Here is a 21,336-nt window from a genome sequence, read left to right as displayed (position 1 = left end):
TTTATCCAATTCCATGGTCCGCGAACCATGGGTAGATCTTCTACAGTTGGCATTACACTATCAAAATAAGGGTAGACAACCCTATGACTCTTTAACAACTACACGCTCCGCGCCCACAAAATGTGGAGTCTTTACATTGGAGTTACAAAATTTGACCAAAATGTGGGCTCTAAGCCCTAAAGCTTCCCTTGGGAGATCCCACGCCCAACACATTCCTTCATAATTTTGAATCAAATACCTATGGATTCATGAACTTTCTTATCTCGAAGAAAACCAAATTTTCCCGAAGAGATGTGATTTGAGAGTGTCCTTGTTCCTGTTGGCAATGATTTTGGAGATAATCTTATAAATAGTATTGTAGAGGGAGATCAACTTAAAATTATCAAAGGATGTTGGGTTATCAACCTTGAAAATTAGAGAAATAAAAGTAGTATTAAAAATATCTAGCACTTTCTTAGAAAATCTAAGAGTATTCAATGACTTTAAGTAGGTTATCACCTAAAAAATCAAAGCATTTTATTTAAAACTCCATCGGAAGTCCATTGGGCCCAAGGATTTTCCATTTTTGGAAACTATGGAGAACTAATTCAAATTATAATTTAAATACTTCTGCCATAAGAGAATCACTCTCCCCTTCCTCCAAAAACCAGGGAAAGAAGTATGTAACATTTATAATTTGTGCTATAGTTTCTCTTTTGTCTTCCTAGAAAAGGAATGAAAAATGCTTGACATCTTCAATAGAAATTTCTAAATGAGAAGTGGTTGGGATGACATTGACGCAATAAATAGATCAAATGGTGTTTATAGACTTCCCATGTTTGGTGAAGTGATGGAAGAACTTAGTGTTCTCATCTCTAGATTGTAGCCAGAGGGCTCGACTCTTAATATGCTACTCCTTCTTTTTGTCCAATAAAATGGGATTTTTTTGTCTCCTAAAAAGAGATTTGGCCTCTGAGGTTTTATGGGGGCTCAGAAGATATTTCCATGTCATATAAGTCCTTGAATTGAGCCTTTTCCTCAACAAGGGTTTTTGAATCCCAATCCTTGATTTCCTTGGCCTAAACTGATATTGCTAATTTTACCCTTTTAAGAGTCTCTTGGAATTGAAGCAGAGGAGAAGAGGCAAAAAAGGGATCAAATACTTGTCAAACATCTTTGGTTGCTTCATGAAAAGAGGGGTCCTAAATTCATTGAGGATTGAGATTAGAGGTGTTGGAAGGCTTGGTCAGACCCAAGCATATTTCCAAAATAACAAGGTTGTGATATGAATCTTATATAGTGGCTACCCATTGTCTTAAACAAAAGTTACTCTCAAAAAATGCCTCTATAAGAAGAAATCAATCAATTATTTTAACCATCCAATTAACCCCAAATTGGTTATTTATCCATGTTGGAAATAACTTTATAGGTTGAATTCAAAGAGGATTGAGGAATTCAAATGTTCAAGGAAAAAATATGATAATGTACCAACCCAAGCCACTAGCCCCGAGATCTTTATAAAGCCCAAGGAAAAATTTAGATTCCCCTCATCTGATGATGAGATGTTGGTGCTAAAAGTAATGGTTGTCAAAATGGGGGCCCAAAAACATTTCTAATCCTGATAAGGACCATATATGTTTAGAAATTACAAGTTCATATTTAGATCAATAGACCACAGGTCGAGAAAAAATCCACCTCGGATGGAACATGTTGAGAGAAGATGCAATAAACGAGGATTCCACACTGAGAAAAACCCCCTTGAGTACACAACTGAAATTGAAGCAATGGAAATCCAGTTAGGAAGTATTTTGGAAGCAAGGTAGAAGCTTAGTCTCCTTTCGTCATTGTTTCCTAGAGAAAAATAACTTGGGGAGTATATAGATCCACAAATCTCTTAATGGCTAGGGATTTTGGGGGATTAGTTAATCCATGACAATTCAAGGAGATGGAAATCATTTGGCTACCACGTTGAGGGTTGATGCTGTAAGGGCCCCAAGAATGGATTTATGTTTTCTTTATTGGATCTCCATCTTAGATTTCTATTGAGATGTGGAAATAAGATATTTTTCCCCTCATCTAAATTGCTTATTAGAGATTTTAGACAATACCCCCAACCTTGAACTCATAGTTTCTACCAGAGAGGATAAATCTATGTGCTACGAAACCATTCAAGATCACAAGTAAAAGTTATTATGGCGAGGGGAACTAGCTGAAGGTTAATGATAAGGCCAAATGCAGAGGGGAAGGTGGGGCAAAAATAGGTGAGGGCAGCTAAGACATTGGCCCAGAAGATGGGATGCTAGGAATTGAAGGGGGAGAGGAAACGTGGGAGGAATGACGAGGGGACAGAAACTCCCTCCCTTCAATGAACCCTTGAAGAATAGTTGAACAGTCCTATAAAGTAGTTTGTATCTTGGCCAAGTTGGTAAGAGGAGCATAAACAGTAAAAATAAAACCCTCTAAACAAAGTAGAAATAGGGATGGGAGGCATATCTAGAGGATTTAGATCTTCTGGAAAGACAACAAAAGGCACCAAAATCCCCAAGTAGCTCATATGTGGAAGTGAGGCCATGTATGGAGTTATCCATTACTAAACTGGAAACTAAGTGGCCACATCCTTGCTACAAACCCCTGTTAGCTAAGAAAACCCACCTTGTTGTGCTTGAGTTTCCCCATCATCCCTCGGATCTCTACAAACCCACTTCGACTTCTTTGGACCCATTTTATAGTTTTTTCCTAGGTGTCCATATGATTGAAAACAACCATGCTGAAAGGGGACACCCTCATATTCAAGTGACTACTTAAACGTGTGGCCTCCCCATTTGATTGTAAGTTTTTCAGCCAAGCCTATGCCCAAATTTAGTCCCATTATTATACAAACCATGCCCATATACCCTGACGTTAAACAATAGTTAGATTCCATGAAATAAACCAAGGTATTAAGAATCTCCCTAAAAATGTCTAGAGACTACTAGATCAGTGGAAGAACCAACAACCAAACCCAAATTGGCACAAACCCCTAGCAAGCAGACCACAGAAATCAATCGATCATTTCTTAAGAGAGATACCCTAGTTTTCCCATTCCCAACAAACTTAGTGTAACCAAGCTAAGTCTGATGAAAAATGTGTTATGCAAGCCATCCACCCCCTAGACAGGAGTGTTATACTGTATTTTGTATCACTCCCAGTATCATATCCTAAGTGTCACACTTTGTGTCGTCAATGTTGCAAGTGTCACAAAGTGATGAAGCTATCAAAAACAATGTATTCATCATGAAACATGTTCAGAAGCATCCCTGAATAAATAAGAAGACTTTCCTAGAAGAAATTATGAAGAACTTGTCCAAAATCTTGTTTTTCAAGCCCAATGCTACTTTTAGAATAGAAACCCATGCTGGTAACCTTTTGTTTAACTAGTGACTAGTGCTACCAGTGCACCTTTTGATAGGAAAATATGCGCTGGCCCTCTTTAGACAATTTTTCCTAAAATGGAGGAGAAGCTTCTCCTACTAGAAGTCTCTAGAATGGAGAGCTGGTTGCAGTTGAAATAGGATTAGAGCGAGACCTCCCATTCTTGGTTCTTGATCCTACTTTCATGGACCTTCCCCTTGAAATATGGAACATATCACTCCTCTTATGGTTCCTCAACTCCATCTCCTTCCCTATAAATCAAACCCCTACCATCTACTTTTGGTTAGTTGCTGGTTGGATATTGCTTGGTTTCATTCCTATGTTGAAACTATGCCTAAATGCTACCCATTTTGCTAAGGAGAAAGGAGTGCTTGAGGGTCTTGGCTAGGACTTGGAAGCTCATCCAAAGGAGGATTCCAACAGCAAGGCTTAAGTGGTTGTATGCTTCCCTTACTTTCTATTAATAATACATTGTTTTTTCTTTCCTCAAGTGTGTCAATCATTACTCATTTAGTGTGATCCTCCTTGATCTGTCACATAGTTTATGTTAGAATCAATTATACTATGTATGCCTTTGTTGTTTTTGTTTGATCTTCATTGTAGGTATTCATCCACAACAGCATAGAGAGGATTGAACTTGGAAGTGAGAAGATAAAGAACAACATCAATGAGTGTTAGCATCAAAGGGAGGTAGGTCATTTGTCTTCCTTTGTATTTTTTGACATAAACTAGGAAAGTTTTCACATATTTGTCTAGGTTGTTGCTAGATCCTCCCATAGGACTAGAGGGATTGTTTCTATACGCAGAAAGGATTTCTTGCACAACAAAATGGTGAATTCACTGGGGAGCTTATAACCCTTCAAACCTTCTATTTATGTTTGGTCGTTTTGATTAGTTTGACCAACCTCCTTGTGATTTGTGATTTAAGGTCATTTTGGGTCTACATTCTGAGTAGTACATTGTTTAGAGTGTCAAGTATAGATCTCTCTTTGGATTTCTCCTCATTTTCCTAAGTATTGTCAGAAAAAACATGTTGTTAGTGCAGAGGTTTCTCATTACAATTGTGCTGAAGACCCTATCAGCATGGGTTTTGACCACTAAAGTAGCATTGATCCAACTTATCAACACAAATGTGTAACATAAAAGTAGTGCTGATCCAAAAAATGAGATTCTTTTAGGGCTTTATCAGAAAGGTCTAGTGCGTCTTGATCTCTGAAGTGTTCTCCTACTCTATGTACATAGAATTTTCCATAATTTTTGTTGATTTCTTATTGGTTTGCAAAATCCCATCCCATTGTTTGTAGTAAAAGTGAATTTTGGTTGAGTCTTTAGTTATTGGGTCAATTGAATTTACTATTTGCTACTTGTATGTGTGGAAGGAATATTGTTTGTTGTTGATTAAATTATTATTAGTTCGTTTGGAAACCATAAAAGAAATCACATTTTCATTTTCTTAGCTTCCATCTCAAAGTTTACTTTTCGAATTGAATTAGCTTACATTGCATTGAAAGGTCATTTTTTTGATATTATCATTGAGCATAGATGACATTTCTTAGTGTTGAAAGCTGAAAAGTGCACTCTCTTTCATTAAAAGAAAAGTAAAAAAAAATCATTTTACTTTTTCTAGGTGCATTGGAATAGTGAAAGCCATAATTCTAGTTAGGAAGATTTTTTTATTGCATACTTGATTATTGCATCAATGTTTGCATTTTTTCCTACACTAGATAACTTTCATCGAAATGAAAAGAATCCTTTTTTCTCATATTTGTTGCATCATAGATATTCAGGTGACATTGATCTTTGATCCTTAAAACTGGAACTTAATCCAAGATCAACTTTAAAATTTACCTCAATTAACCTAAGGATCGTTTGGAACATTAACAAAAAATATTTAGAGGTCTAGGCTAGAGATGTGTTCCGACGTCGTTAAACGTAAGAGATGTCGTTATTTTCCAGCATTGTATCTCAGGGGTGAAATCTCGTTCCATGTAAGGAAGTGTATAGGGCCATTCTCCAGTACTTTCAGCAATATCAGAGGTGCTCCACCCATGGTAAGTATATGGGAACGCTCTCATTGAATGGTTATGCATTAGATAACAATACTACAAACTGCACTCCCACATACCATCACATATATTTTGGGAGTCCGCTATAGGTTGCTATCCATCCATAGGTAACTGAGTCTACCACCTTGTATACCGTGATACACGAACACAACATTCAATGAGATTAGTTGTCAAACATTAAGTCCCTAGTTCATCAAGGTGTATATTGCAGTTCACGATTGCTTGGTAAAATCTTATGCCTAGTTAACCCTTTTTTATTTATTTTTGTTAACTTCTAAAATCAATTTATTAACCGTGGAAAAACATCATTCCTATGGAAATACTCCTTAGTAGATATTAGGTTGAGACTAATTGAAAGAGTTCCCGAGTTCACCAACCAAGGAAACCCCTCTAACATGAATCTTGATCCTTTCCCTTCCTTTGGAAATGTTGGTGCTCCCTATATGGAAACTTTGTCCCTTCTGAGGTTTACCATTGGTTTACCAGTTTGGTTATTTTCGACCCCTATGGTTCCAAATGTCCAAACTACTCCTCAACTGAGCTCTCCTCCATCTGAGCAATATCAACCTCTAGTTGAGCCTAAAGTTGACTCTTTACCTTCTTCATATGTTCAATATTATTCCTCTTCTTCCTCTTTGTCTGGGAAAATCTTGCAAGATAGTAACCAAGTGGATAAGAATAAGAATAAAAGGAATATTAAGAAGAAGAAAAATAAGAAAAGGGCCAACCAAGTGGCCATTTCTACAGATGCAATTGATGTTGAAAAATATTTTGATCAACCCCATAAATTGAAATTCCCTTGCAAGATTTGTAAGGGTGACCACCTTCTTTGAGAATTTCATGGTATTCCAAAGATATTAGAAGTGTGGTACATAGGTTCACATCAACCTTTGTCATCAACGTCTAGAGATCATGCTGGTGATAAACCTTCAACTAGTGACAATAAAGACCATGGGAAATAGGGAAAAGTCAAATTTCCCTATAGGCTATGTGAAGGGCATCATCCTATTCACCTTTGTACTTATAACGTGTTGTATAACGTTACCGCTTCTCAACCTTGTCTTCAGACTGGTTATCAAAAGATTTCTCTTGATCCTCCACTAGTTGATCAAGTGATTGATAAGAACGCATCTCTAGTCAATACCACTCTCTTTGAGAGTGAATCCCATGAGTTTTTTTCCAGCCAACTACTGGTCGAAAAAATGGTTGACCCAATTCTGCTTTCAGTTGATCGTATCCATCATGTAGAGAGTGAAGTTCGTACCACTCAAGTTCCTCTGATTTATTCAGATTCTAAAGAATTAGGGGCAAACCCTCCTATTCACAAGGTACAGGGGGGCGATCCTCCTATTCCAATGGTATAGGCGAGGAATCCTCTTCTTAATTATTGGGGGTTTTCGTAGTGCATTATATTAGATATCATTTTTGGGATTAAACTGCATTAAGTCATTCATCCATGACCATTTCCATGAGAGGTAGTCGTTTCTGACTAATTTCTCATTATTTTTTAATAGTCCACTTAACACTCATTGCATCGAGTGATGCTCACAGGGGTGAAGAAGTGGGATTGAAACTAGTGAATTGAATCACTTGGCGTCAATAATCACTTCTGGGGCTTGCACCTGGTAACCAGGACTTCCCAGGAGGTCACCCATCCCAGATTGCCTCTGGCTCAAGCGCGCTTAACTGTGGAATTTTCCCCACAATCCAGGCCACTTAGATTTCTACCCCATTTTCAAAACCTTAGCAAGTATTGTGCCTCATGAACCAAGGTGTCATGAGAAGAATTACTTACTTGTGTCAATATCATTAAAAAATGAAACAAGGTGTCATGAGCATGGTTCTTTTATGTTGGAAATAATACTGAGAGGGGGGAGTGAATCAGTATTAGCAAGTCAATAACCTTTCATTTCCATAATCAGATTTATATACACTAATTCAGTTAATGGAACTCATGTGTACACGCAACTGTGTTTAAGGCAACTAGCATATATCCAGTAAACTTATGATTTAGTTAATTCATCATATGTTGATCTTTAATCAGTGCATCAGAACTTCATTAACCATATAAACAATAACCAAGTGTAGTAAAAACAGAACAAACCATCACACATAAGAAACACACATGAACACCAAGATATAAGGTGGAAACCCAATGTGGGTGAAAACCACCCGTTGCAATCGTCTCTGTCTTCTTTTAATAATAAGAGAATTTTGTTTACAATTTTTGTACTGGTGCAGTCTTATACCAGTACGCAGGCTTCTACTTGCAGAAGGCTACAACCTTCTCTTGTTCTACAGCTTCTACTGGAAGGGAGCTACAATCCTCTAGCTTTTGTACTAGCTGATATGTTTACTAGTACGTAGGTTCCGGCCTATAGAAGGCTACAACATTCTCTTTTCTTCCAGGGACCACGTTTCATAAATTTTCAGACTGGATCCATCAACAACATCAATCTTCAAATATATCTGCATCAACCAATCTCCTTTTGAACCATACACAACCGAAACAATCAATCACTCCATCAATCAGAATGTTGTCACCAGAATACAGTAACCAGAACCCAAGCCAGAACCCAGAACACTGCAACAACAAATAGAAGCAACTAAAACATATTTTATAAGGTATACACTACTTGCATGTGTCGAACCTGTGTGCATACGCACTTTCCTCAAGGTGAACCAGCATACCGATCTGCAAATCAAATTTATGATGTATACGCTGCTTTGATATATAGAACTAGTGTGTATACGCTCTTTTTCTAAAGTCAACCTGCGTATAGATCTGTAAATGATGATTTAAACATTACAACTATTCCAGACTTCAGTCATACCCAGATCATCATATTTATAGACTATAACATGCGCCAGTTATTTAGATAAATGATCAAACCATATAAAGATAATTCACTTCAAGCCTTGAGATCCTGATACATCATTATATCTTATCCTTCATCAAACGCTAAGGTTCATCCTTGGTTCAGATCAAGCACAACACCATAAGCCAATAACCTACATATTAGATCTCACACTTTATTAGATATTCGATACTTGCACACCTTGGCCTAATGATCTTCTCCTCCTTTTATAGTCTTAGGCCTTTCTCAATACCATGGACCAAAACCACTTAGGACCAATACCTTGGACCAAATACCTGGGGTCAATACTGTAGAAATTTTGAATAATATGACACATATTCACGGAGATTATCCTAATTATACACTTATAAGCGAAACATGCATAATACATAACCTCCTCTACGTTGATCATCAATTTACAGAAGCAGAAACATTCACAGGCACACATAGAAGCATCAATCAAACTCATAAACACAATATGTATCCCGGGGAAAGCATCTCGCTAAAAACCCCACACTATCTGTATATTATATTGATTGAATCATGTAACATTACAAAGTACAATGCTTATCACAAGCAATCCAGTACCAGCTCCACCTGCTACACACAATACAGCTCAGATCTGATCTCCAAATCTATTCCACTGCTTGCCTGCCTCCACAGCTCAATACCTGCTCAAGAACTGATGAGAATGGCTTACCAAACTCGTATTTGACCTGCAAATAATTACTCACACTCTGTTGGACGTGAGCACAGGCTACAATTCTTGATATTTTCCAATTCATTGGCATACTCAATCCCTCTGATTGTGCAAATCATCATGCACAGCTATAGTCACAACTGATAGCAATCTGATCCTCTAACACCTGTCCCTGCTGAACTGAGCATGCACTGACATGCAACTGAGTTAACTGATGTATTCTATAGTTGCATTATGAGTTAATAACTTGTGAATTAATTAATAACTAATTCACCCAACTCATCTCTAGTCTATTGATCAGTTAGACTAAATACAACTAGTTTAACAAAGCTAAACTGAACACAACTCCATCAACTGCACCTCCAGTCCACTAAACTCAACTCACTTGAGTTCTAACTGAAGTCCTACACGGAAATATTAGTCATCCCATAGGTAACCACGTATTTCCTTCTGGGATCTGCATGTACCACATCCGTAGCTCATCCTGAAGTGCTCCAAGAGAATAAGACAAAGTTTATAGTCTAAATATTATTATGAGACAATAATATTTGACTTTTCTATTTTTGACAGCCAGTCTAAAAATAGACTTTGATCACTCACACTGTGATCACTCACACTGTGGTCACCCACACTGTGATCACTCATACTGTGATCACCCACACTGTGATCACCCACACTGTGATCATCCACACTGTGATAAAAAATAGAACTTGCACCATAATTTGCCTGCAGACCCACTTAGTGAAGGCGACTCTTTTCACTAAGCTCCATCATCTTGTTGCATTCTCAACAAGCATTTCTTGTTGCACACTTTTCAACACTCCCTCTCAACAAGAAAGGCTTCCTCTCAAACCCGATCCTGAAACTCTGGAATGTTCTCCATGCAACACATCTGGTCGGTCCACTTGCTCTGTCATCAAAGTCTCTGACTGCTATTGCCTCTGTCGACTGAAAACTCTGCATCTCTGTGCTCTTCAGTATCTGACTACTCTAGCCTCTGTCACTTTGATCTCTGACTGCATCTGTGCTACTGCTGGTTCTATCTCCCAGCATTGCATCCGCACTACACCTCCCAACTGACCTCCCTGTTGGGCCAGAAACATTCTCTGATGCTGAAGCTATACCTGCTACTGAAAAGTGCTCCCTCTCTGACATCTGCGCTACTGCAACATCTCCATGCATCTCTCACCATTGCACACCTCTCTGTGCCACATAGCATTGTGCAAAACACTTGTGCCTCTGGCATTGCTGAAGCCTGCTAGCTATGCGTTGTCTTGGGATTCCCTACACTGTCGCTCTCTCTGCCGCTCCATCTGCATCTGTCTCTACCCAATCAGTCAGTTCCTGCTACTACACATTGGGGCTCCCGTAGCAAGGTCTCATCTAAGAGGTTGGGTACCTCAAGGATCTTGCCCCTCCTCCTTGGGACGATCAATCCACATCACCCCACATCCTACCTAGAGGTATGGCTGCATGCGATCCCTCAACGCACCTAGCTCGAAGTTTCCCCCTACTGGAGGTCTCTGCATGAGTAGATGTCTCTACTCGATCTCCTCTCAGCTTCCCCTGTTGTGGCTCCTCCACAACCTCCTAAAGTTGCTGCACCAATCGTGGCTCCTCCACAATCGTCTGAGACTTCTTTTGGCTCTGTATGTTGAGAGGTAATGTATGCTCCCTCTCAACCACCAAGTCTCCATCATTTGCCTCGTTGCTCAAGGCTTTGCATGCATCTTGAACCTCAAGAGCATACAGGTTCTTGACTCGTGAACCCTCCTCATGACAACGAAAGCATCGCACCTTCGACTTGTCAACCTTCTTCCCATCATTGGAAGAACTAGATTCGGAAAGAGAAACCTTCCCCTTCCCCTTCTTCGCCTTACTCGCTAAGGCACAGTTCTCCTCATCCTGCATGGATGAAGAACTGTCTCTGGTGCTCCGTCTAATGTCCTCCTGCATCAAATCTGACCATAGTCGTTCCCAATTTGGTAGTTTCTCCCTTCCATTCACCAAGTCCTGGTAGTTATGCCGACTCTTAGGAAGGCCAAGGAGCGCTAGACTCACCATCCTCATCCGACAGTCACCCCCACACTTCCCAACTCATCCCGACATTGAGTGAACTTCGTGAGATACTGGGGCATACTGTCTCCATTCTCACACTTAATGTTTCTGAGTTTTATCTCTTGCTTTGGAATTAAATTTGAATTCCACCAACTCAAAAATCAACCGCTTCCGATCTAGAATTCGTGAGAACAAAGTATTTCTTGTATAGAGATCAACTGTATGGGCATTCACCGGATATCTCACCTTCCAAAAGAAGGATGAATCCAGAGGCTACCTGGCCCGATTACAGACTCTGCCTGAAGAAATAAAATGTAAACACTTTCTGAATAATAGATCTGATGATCAATCCTTGCTTGATATCCTATAAAAATCTCTTCTACAAATCAAGCAGCTCTGATACCATGTAAAACTTCTACAAATCAGCTGGCTCTGATACCATGTAGAAATTTTGAATAATATGACACATATTCACGGAGATTATCCTGATTATACACTTATAAGAGGAACATGCATAATACATAACCTCCTCTATGTTGATCATCAATTTACAGAAGCAGAAACATTCACAGGCACACATAGAAGCATCAATCAAACTCATAAACACAATATGTATCCCGGGGAAAGCATCTCACTAAAAACCCCACACTATTTGTATATTATATTGATTGAATCATGTAACATTACAAAGTACAATGCTTATCACAAGCAATCCAGTACTAGCTCGACCTGTTACACACAATACAGCTCAGATCTGATCTCCAAATCTATTCCACTACTTGCCTGCCTCCACAGCTCAATACCTGCTCAAGAACTGATGAGAATGGCTTACCAAACTCGTATTTGACCTGCAAATAATCACTCACACTCTGTTGGACGTGAGCACAGGCTACAATTCTTGATATTGGCCAATTCATTGGCATACTCAATCCCTCTGATTGTGAAAATCATCATGCACAGCTATAGTCACAACTGATAGCAATCTGATCCTCTAACACCTGTCCCTGCTGAACTGAACATGCACTGACATGCAACTGAGTTAACTGATGTATTCTATAGTTGCATTATGAGTTAATAACTTGTGAATTAATTAATAACTAATTCACCCAACTCATCTCTAGTCTATTGATCAGTTAGACTAAATACAACTAGTTTAACAAAGCTAAACTGAACACAACTCCATCAACTGCACCTCCAGTCCACTAAACTCAACTCACTTGAGTTCTAACTGAAGTCCTGCATGCAAATATTAGTCATCCCATAGGTAACCACGTAAATTTTCCTTCTGGGATCTACATGTACCACATCCGTAGCTCATCCTGAAGTGCTCCAAGAGAATAAGACAAAGTTTATAGCCTAAATATTATTATGAGACAATAATATTTGACTTTTCTATTTTTGACAGCCAGTCTAAAAATAGACTTTGATCACTCACACTGTGATCACTCACACTGTGGTCACCCACACTGTGATCACTCATACTGTGATCACCCACACTGTGATCATCCACACTGTGATCAAAAATAGAACTTGCGTCATAATTTGCCTGCGGGCCCACTTAGTGAAGGCGACTCTTTTCACTAAGCTCCATCATCTTGTTGCATTCTCAACAAGCATTTCTTGTTGCACACTTTTGAACAAATACCTCGGACCAATACCATGGATCAAAATACCATGGACCAAATACTTTGGACCAAAAATTTAGTTTTCCAAGGTATATGCGCTTTTCCTTCTATGAAAGTGCGTGTGTATGTATACACGGCTTGTATACAGTGAACCTGCATGTATACATAGCTTGGTCAATGGTGAAATTTCGTATACCTCTTTTTCTTCATTCTGTATAGAATGATTTGTAATTCTTCACTGTTTACGTACTATACTTTCATCTGAGTGAGTTGCCTTCTGAACTGATTCCTTGAAGCTACCCTACATTTCATGCAATCTGTCAAATCTAATATCTCTTCTGTAGGTTCATCTAGTTACCATATACACGTGAGTTGTTCTGATATAAGTGGGTTGACATCAAGTACAACACATACATCATAATGCCAACATTTTATTGTGTCAAGCTCATTAAAAATGAAACAAATCTCCTTCCAATTCGAGTCTTTGTTTAGATCTCATAAAATTCCAGTTGAGTCTTTCACTTGATCTCGTCAATCAACCTTCATTCTATCCACTTGTTAGTAATCGATATTCTACTTAGGTGAATGAAATGAAGCTTTGGGGGCATGTACCTCAAATTTAGTCATTATGTTGTGGGAATGTGATCCAGATCTTGGGGGGAGGCCCTCAAGATCTAACAGATTGAAATGGATCTTGGGGGCGAGGCCCCCAAGATCTAAAAAATTGAAATTGCGAGAAGAAAAAGAGTAGAATGCCCAATAAACAAAACCACAAATATTTTTTTTATTAAAATGGATAATAACTGAAAGGACTATATTGTGGTGGACAATCTGTCATTTTACAAAATACGACTTGTTACTTATAGTATTTTTCAGTTACAATACCACGGGTTAATTCCATGGGTGGATGTCACAATACCACGGGTCAATTCCATCAGTAAATGAATACCATGGGTGGATGTCACAATACCATGAGAAAATACGATGGGTGAATCAATACCATGGGTGGATGTCACTTACAATACCATGGGTGGATAAATACCATTAGTGGATGCCACTTACAATACCATGGGTAAATTCCATGGGTGGATGAATAACATGGGTGGATGGATACCATGGGTTGATGCCATTTTCTATTCGGATCATTCCTCCCTCCTTAAGAAGCAATGGTCCACATTGCGTGAAGTTCCCTCCTGTGAAGCCTTTGTTGAATATGAAGAACCACTGAAGAGAAGGGTTTTATGTGGTTAACCCATAACCATGATGAACAAAGATCCGAGGATAGAGATACCCTGTAATGCTTGTGATCAACTGTGATACTGATAGTGTGTGGCCTAGAAAATGGATTTCAGTGAAGTGTGGGTTTGTGGATGACCCATAACCATGACAAGTGAAGATCTGAGGATAGAGACACCCTGTAATACTTGTGACCAACTGTGATACTAACAGTGTGCAGCCTAGCAAATGGACTTCGATGACAAGGATTTTGTGTGGTTGACCAATAACCATGATGTTGGTTGTTGATGAAGTAGCAGGTGCCTACATAGTTTGGGGTGGGAGGGCACATCTCCAAATAACCCAAGCCAAATGCTGCTATGTTGAAACTGATGAATGTGAAGCAGGTGCCTACTAAAGTGGGGTGGGAGGCCATGTCTCCAATGGGAACCCACTCTGAATGTTGCTCTAGAATTAAAATGGACATAAATCAGTCAATATAACTCAGAATATTTATTATAACCTATTTTTGGAAGCAAAAGGACCATTTTTCATCTTCCCATGTGTTAGAAATCTTTATCTGGACACTCTAGAATCTCAGATTTGCGTTGAAATTTTTTCCGCTGTCACAAAAGTTTTGAAAAAATAGTTGGTCTTAAATCAACGATATCTCCCACATCTGAACTCTGATTCAACCCATTTTTTTTTGAAATTGGGTGATTTTTCAAGAGGAGCTCAGATATACAATCATTTTTCTGAAATTCAGCACAAAAATTTCAAAAACTAAGGAGAGTCACCATCCACCAGTTGTCGTCAGAAACCAAAATCTACAACATACCTGATTTTAAATCAGCGATATCTCCCTCATCTAGACTTCGATTGGACCGATTTTGTTTTTGAATTTTGGTATTTTTTCACAAGGAATCTAGATCTGTTATTTTTTTGTAAATATTGCACCAAATTTTTAATATCTGATCTGCAAACTCGCTGCCCAAAACAAATTCCTGCCAAAAAATGAAAAAAGAAAAATTATTCCTGCTTGGCCCAAGAAAGTGCTCTATGGAGGTTGCAGCATGTGCCTAAAGTTTGTTGAATATTGCTGCAAAAATTTGAAACTGAAATATGCATGAAACTCTCATTCCCATGGAATCGTAACTTGCTCTGATACCACTGATCCAGATCTTGGGGGGAGGCCCTCAAGATCTAACAAATTGAAATGGATCTTGGGGGCGAGGCCCCCAAGATCTGAAAAATTGAAACTACGAGAAGAAAAAGAGTAGAATGCCCAATAAACAAAACCAAAAAGATTTTTTTTATTAAAATAGATAATAATTGTAAGGACTACAATTGTGGTGGACAATCTGTCTTTTACAAAATGTGACTTGTTACTTATAGTATTTTTCAGTTACAATACCACAGGTCAATTCCATGGGTGAATGAATATCATGGGTGGATGTCATAATACCACTGGTCAATTCCATGGGTGAATGAATACCATGGGTGGATGTCACAATACCATGAACAAATACCATGGGTGAATGAATACCATAGGTGGATGTCACTTACAATACCATGGGTGGATAAATACCATGAGTGGAAGCCACTTACCATACCATGGGTAAATTCCATGGATGGATGAATAACATGGGTAGATGAATACCATGGGTTGATGCCATTTTCCATTCAAATCAGCATGCAAAATAATCTTGATAATAGTTTGTCTCCATTTCAATCTTATGTAAAATTGAAACCAAATCTCAAGCACAATTTGTCTCTATTTCAAGCTTATGTAAAAATGAAACCAAATCCAAGCATAGTTTGTCTCTGTTTCAAGCTTGCGAAAAAATGAAACCATTCCCATTTTACCTCTCGTGATTATCGTGTTTATATGTCTGTTTTTTCTAAATGAGCCTTGGTTTTTTTTCATTCCATCGTCATCATTTCTTTGGTTGATCATACACTTTTAGTTGGTTGTTTTACCCTTGCCTGAGGAACATCTATGATGACTGGTCTTATTAGCTAGCCTCTTGACCTTTACATGTTTTGAGCAGTTCCATCATGACCGAAACTGGTTGCTATCCTTTTATACCACTCATTCATCTAGGAGGAGTCCTCTTTCAGCTCTTTTCAGGCTCTCAAAATATGAAAATATTGTCGAGCACCTTTTTTTTCTAACTTGTTAAAGTAAATGAAAAGACATCTAATCAGTATAAGTTTAACCCTTTTTTGGACTAAGATAGACTAGGTATCAAAAATGAATACCTTGGTCACACGTGGCTAAGAGGTTCTCTTGAATATTGTTTTTGACCTCTTCGGATTTGAGAGACTATCTACGAAAATGGATCTCTAGAGTTTCCTTTCTTTCTCTTTTGTTAGGTGTGGAGCCTGATTATCTTCTGTATTCAAAGGTATCGCCGCATTGGACCCCAGTTCGTAATGGGGTGGCAACACCGCCCATAAAATATTCGCTGCAGGGGGCGTCCAGGGGGGGCGGTTGCGACCTTTGGGAGCCCCCCTAGCGTGGGGATCAAGAGCAGCGCCTCGAGTCTATAAATAGATGTAAAATTGCCTTGTAAAATGTTATAATTTCGTAGTCAATCTGGGCTGTTCATTAGGCGGAGATCTGACGATAGAAGTTATGTTTAATTTAGGGTTTTTTGCCCTAGAAGGCAACCCCTCGCTATATATGAGGGAATTGTATTGCGTCTACGTAGATCTGTATTCTAAATGAGGAAGAGAGAGGAGATTGAGAGCAAAGAGGGAATTACAAAAAATCCGTTGTAGGTTGTATCTATTCAATTTGCTAGATAATATAAAAGGAAGGACTGGTTTTTTCTCCGTGGACATAGCCCAAACTGGGTGAACCATGTATATCTGTGTCTCTCTTGTTTTATGCATTTTTTTGTGTTTATATTTCTTCATTATTTTATGTGTTCCATTGCTCTGTAATACATAATTTTCTAGCATCTTTTTCAAACTCTGTAAACATGAAAAATATTTCGAGTTAGCCTTTCGCTGGACTCGTAAAACTGAAACAACAAAGGAATTGTCATCAGGACAAGACCGAGCTACTCCTTCCTAGGGCTCGTTAAGAATACTAGGATGGACTCATCCGAAGGATGAACTTATATGACAAGCATATGGTATCCTCTTCAAGCTTGAGATAAAAAATAATGAGGTGCTCACTAGAAATAGTGGGGAAAAATGGAAGTAAACATGTCCTGTATTTTGTATAAAGGCAGCATGTCGCTCTTGAACATGACACTTATCTGTTGCTTATGTTAGGTTTGGGTTATCCTCACTTCGTCACTTGCCTTTCTAGGTTTTGAGAATCCATTTTCCTCTCATCCGATTATATCCTATTGTCATCATGACCTATGATCCTATGTTGAGTCAAATGCTACCAAAGTCTGGAGTCGTGTCGTCAATATGTTCAAGAGAAGTCTCATCTGCACTTCAAAGCTCTTATACCCTATTTTAATTTTCTACAACAATCCTAAACCACTCTTACCAACTATGCTAAATCCTATGTTTCATGTCAATGATGTGGGAAACATAATGGCCCTCCTTCGATGGATCACTTCTTGTCGACTCTAGCTCATTATCTAGGAAGATGATCTAGAAACTCCCTTTCAGTACCTTGTATCTTGCATGCCTCAATGGAAGGTTCTTCACATTTGATGATAGGTTCACATCACTGGTCTTCGATCGAATGATGCTAAAGCGAGCAAAGTTCCTTCTTCAAATTAATTACTCCAAAAGACTTGGAATATAAAGATATCCATGAAGATACAAACATTATATATTAAATGTATATAGAATGATGATGCAATGAGAACGAGAGGCTTGGTTATATACCAAGCAGGTGTACCTTCATGGAGATTCATGTCTCATTTAGACATGACTCTTCAACCTAATTGCTAATTAACTAATCATTATAATTATTATCATTTACATTATTTTACATTATTTCCTATATATTTATTCATAACATTGCCTTCCTCCTCAAAAGTATTTGTCCTCAAACCTTTTTAACGAAAAATGTTTGATCTTTTTTTTGGCTTCGAATGTCTTTCTGTCTCGGAACTATCATATTTGTCGATACATGTTGATATGATCCTCCAAGTGACAAACAAAATTTTCTCACTGATAAAGGATTAGACCATCCTAGATTAATTGCCTGTGTAATATTCTGATCACTAGAATTTTGTAATGACTTGTCATCATAGGATTGGATTGAGGTTACATCACTCTTCTCTGGAACATCAATTTTTTGTTTATGTTTTGAATGGTCCTGATATGTAGCATGGTTGAGTTGTCTACTCTCATGATTCGGATGCTGATAGAGAACTTTTTTGGTTTGACATTCCCTTATTAAGTGTGTGGAAATTTTTTGATTTACTTCAGGGGACAATGTTGTTGAGTTGGTTACAAAACCTTCACTTGGGATGTTAATCATTTGAACTGCAACATCTAAGTGTGTCATTTCTTAAACTAACTTGTCTTTTTGACTTTTCATATGCACTGAATCAGTATCTGTTCCCTTATCTTCAACTTGGACTATTACGACTGAAGATTTTGATACTTTTTCTTGAGTAAATTATTCTAACTTATCTTTTAATGCTTTCTTATCATCGTTAAGTTTCTTAATTTGAGTGAGTAAGCTTTGATTATGGTTTCTCAGACATAAAAGTTCTTTGGTTTCTAATTCATCAACCTTATTTTCAATGTTTTGACTTTTAAGTTTTTCATATTTCATATCTCTGATTTGTTCTAATAAATTTTTATTAAGGTTCTTTAAACATAAACTTTCCTCTTCTTATTATGATAAGTTCTTCTTGAGTTCTTTCTTTGGGACTTTAGTCTTCTTCACTTGTGCAAGTAATTTTTCAATGCGGTCCTTGAGGCGAGAAATTTCTTTGTCTTTTTCCATTATTTCTTTGTAATGCATATCCACAATATTTTTACGTTTGTGTTGTAAAGTTTTCTTGTTTTGCTGAAGTTTGGCTATTTTGCCATCTCTTGATATTCTAGCTGCACTTTCTCAGTACACTGGATTACATCGTTTTGTAGGAGTGATGATGGACGTTCAACTTGCAATTTGGATTCCATTTTATTTTTCTCCTCATTAAAATCTGCATATTGTCACTGTTATCACTCCAAAATTTCTTTTGAGTTGTTAGAGAAAGAAATGATAGAGGTAACCACAAACCTACTTTGGATATTAGGATCTAGCCTTCCTAATGCTCAGAGAGGGCTCTCTCTTTATGATTTAACTTTGTTTAGTTAATTGGTTTTAGGCTAGTTATGATTGTACTTGGGTTTTGATTTGGATTTGGTGGTGGGATCACTTACTTAGATTGATAGAGGGATGTCTTTTACCATTGGACTATGGGGTCAAATGTCAAGCAAACAGGACTGGATCAAGCTCTAAAAATAGTATCTACAAGGAAAGGTAGCTGAGTTACTTCAGATCTTAAGGTTGGATGGTGAAATTTAGTTTCAATCGGATCGAAAGAGAAATTAAGGGATCCTTAGAATGGATTTTGAATGAAGTGAAAGAGGTCAATCGAGATGGGAGAGCAATTAAGGATTCTCAAATCCAGATATTAGAAGAAAACATAAAAATGATTAACTATTCAAGACAGAGTGTACTTAAAAAAATTCTAAAATAAATTTCCAGTTAATTCATTCACTTTAGATAACATTTAAGTTTGTGATATAAATAGGAAATAAAATAGCTCAACACATGAATCCTGTAATGCAATCTCTTTATTACTCAATCTAGTCTACTGACTTGAAAAAATTGTTATAATAACCCTTAAGTTTATGATCAATATAACTCTACAAATGTATAGCAATCCACCCTCAATACTTCTAATTATGAAGTATTTATACAAAATATCCCAAACTGTCTTGGGAATTAATCTAGGAAAAAGAAATAGCTTCATGCAAGAAGATAGAGACAGATGTTCAACTGTTGTATGTTGTCCCTATTTATTAGGTTGTGTTATCTTTATGCTCTAATATTTTTCTTTTATTCCCCTCTTTGATGTTGGTTTTCATTCTAAATGTTCTTTCCACTCTGACCTCTCAACTGATACACTTTCAACTGATACTCTTTTACCTGGCTAATCTATCATTATCCTTTTATTGTGTTTTTTTCACCCTTACTGTACATTTTTACATTTTGAGTGTGTATCTTTACAGTAAGTCATTCAATTTCTCCCATGTGTCTGCAACTTGTAATTGGGTATTTACCATCTTCCTGTAGATTTAATTTGCCTCAGTGTATTTGGCAAAAGTTGGTTTACTTACAAAAAGGTGTTTTACCTCATGCTGGAGGTAAAACAAGTTCTCAAAGGTCTGATATAGGACCTTGCCAGTAGGCATCCCCTTCATAGATGAAGTGTTTACTTGATCCCTTGCCACTTCTCTAATTATTCTATTGTAGTCTTCTTGTGGCATCAATTTGTCATTTATTACTAAGGGATTGGGCAGACCCTTTTGCCTCAAAACATCAAACTTCACCATGAACCTGTCTATAGCCAGTTGCATGGTTTGGCATTTGTCCTCAAGGTTTAGCATTAAATTTCTCTTAGTGAGCACCTTCTTAACCTCCAATATTGTACCTGTCCTATCAGGTATCTCCAGCTCCTGTAATTCATATTTGTTTTTGGAGTTAAGGAAGTGAATGATCCTAGTGGCTTCCTCTGGCATGTCTCCCAGTTTTGTTTTAACTCTCTGTATGGCTTCTGTAGCCTCTTTTACTAGGTCACTTTGTTCAAAAATCACCTGAATGGATGGCCAAATATCATTGACAGAGTCAATGATATTGGCCCATAACTATTCCTTGGCTTGGCCAAGTGGCTCCTTTAAAGTCAACTCTTTCTCTAAGCTCTTTATCCTTTCATTCATTCTGGTTGCCTTCTGTACTTCTTCTTTGTGCATAATCTGGGCAAGCTTATTGTCATTTTCCAGACTGGTTATCTTCTCCTTAAGCTTGTTTATTTGTGTGGTCTGAATGGACATGTCTTCCATTTCCTTGACCAACTTACTTGCCTCATCACCTGGCTGAGCTGTTGCTGTTGTCGACCCTGTTGCTGATGTAGATGTTGTAGAAGCTGGGAGGGCTGTAGCCAGTGGAGCTGTAGGATCCAATGAAGATGCCAAGGTGGAGGGAACTGCTGTGGTGACTGTTGGAATGACAGTAGCAGGGGCAGTCTCAAGGCTGGCCTGTTTCAGCTGTATCAAGCTGTCCAACTCCTTCTCCATCTCTTTTAATTGATCATTAAGTTGGAGAACAAGGTCCATCATCTCCTCCTGATTAGTTTGGCTCTCAAGGACCTATTTTGTTTGTGGCTGCTCTGAATGAGGAAATTTGAGTTGTTTTTTGAGAGAAACAATGTCCTCATTCTTTTTCT

General features: G+C 38.0%; 1 pseudogene; it reads left to right on the top strand.

Annotated features, from left to right (window-relative positions):
- The window catches only part of LOC149163679 (UDP-glucuronic acid decarboxylase 4 pseudogene), a 160,200-nt pseudogene extending 139,000 nt beyond the window's left edge, over positions 1–21,200 (top strand).
- The last annotated feature ends 136 nt before the right edge of the window (positions 21,201–21,336 follow it).

The sequence above is a fragment of the Pinus tabuliformis genome, chromosome 5_1, assembly GCF_031772625.1.
Source record: "Pinus tabuliformis cultivar Carrire ecotype Pingquan chromosome 5_1, CPIR1, whole genome shotgun sequence".
Lineage (NCBI taxonomy): Eukaryota > Viridiplantae > Streptophyta > Pinopsida > Pinales > Pinaceae > Pinus > Pinus tabuliformis.
The sequence above is the reverse complement of the archived record's forward strand: the minus strand, read 5'-3'. Positions and strand labels throughout refer to the sequence as shown.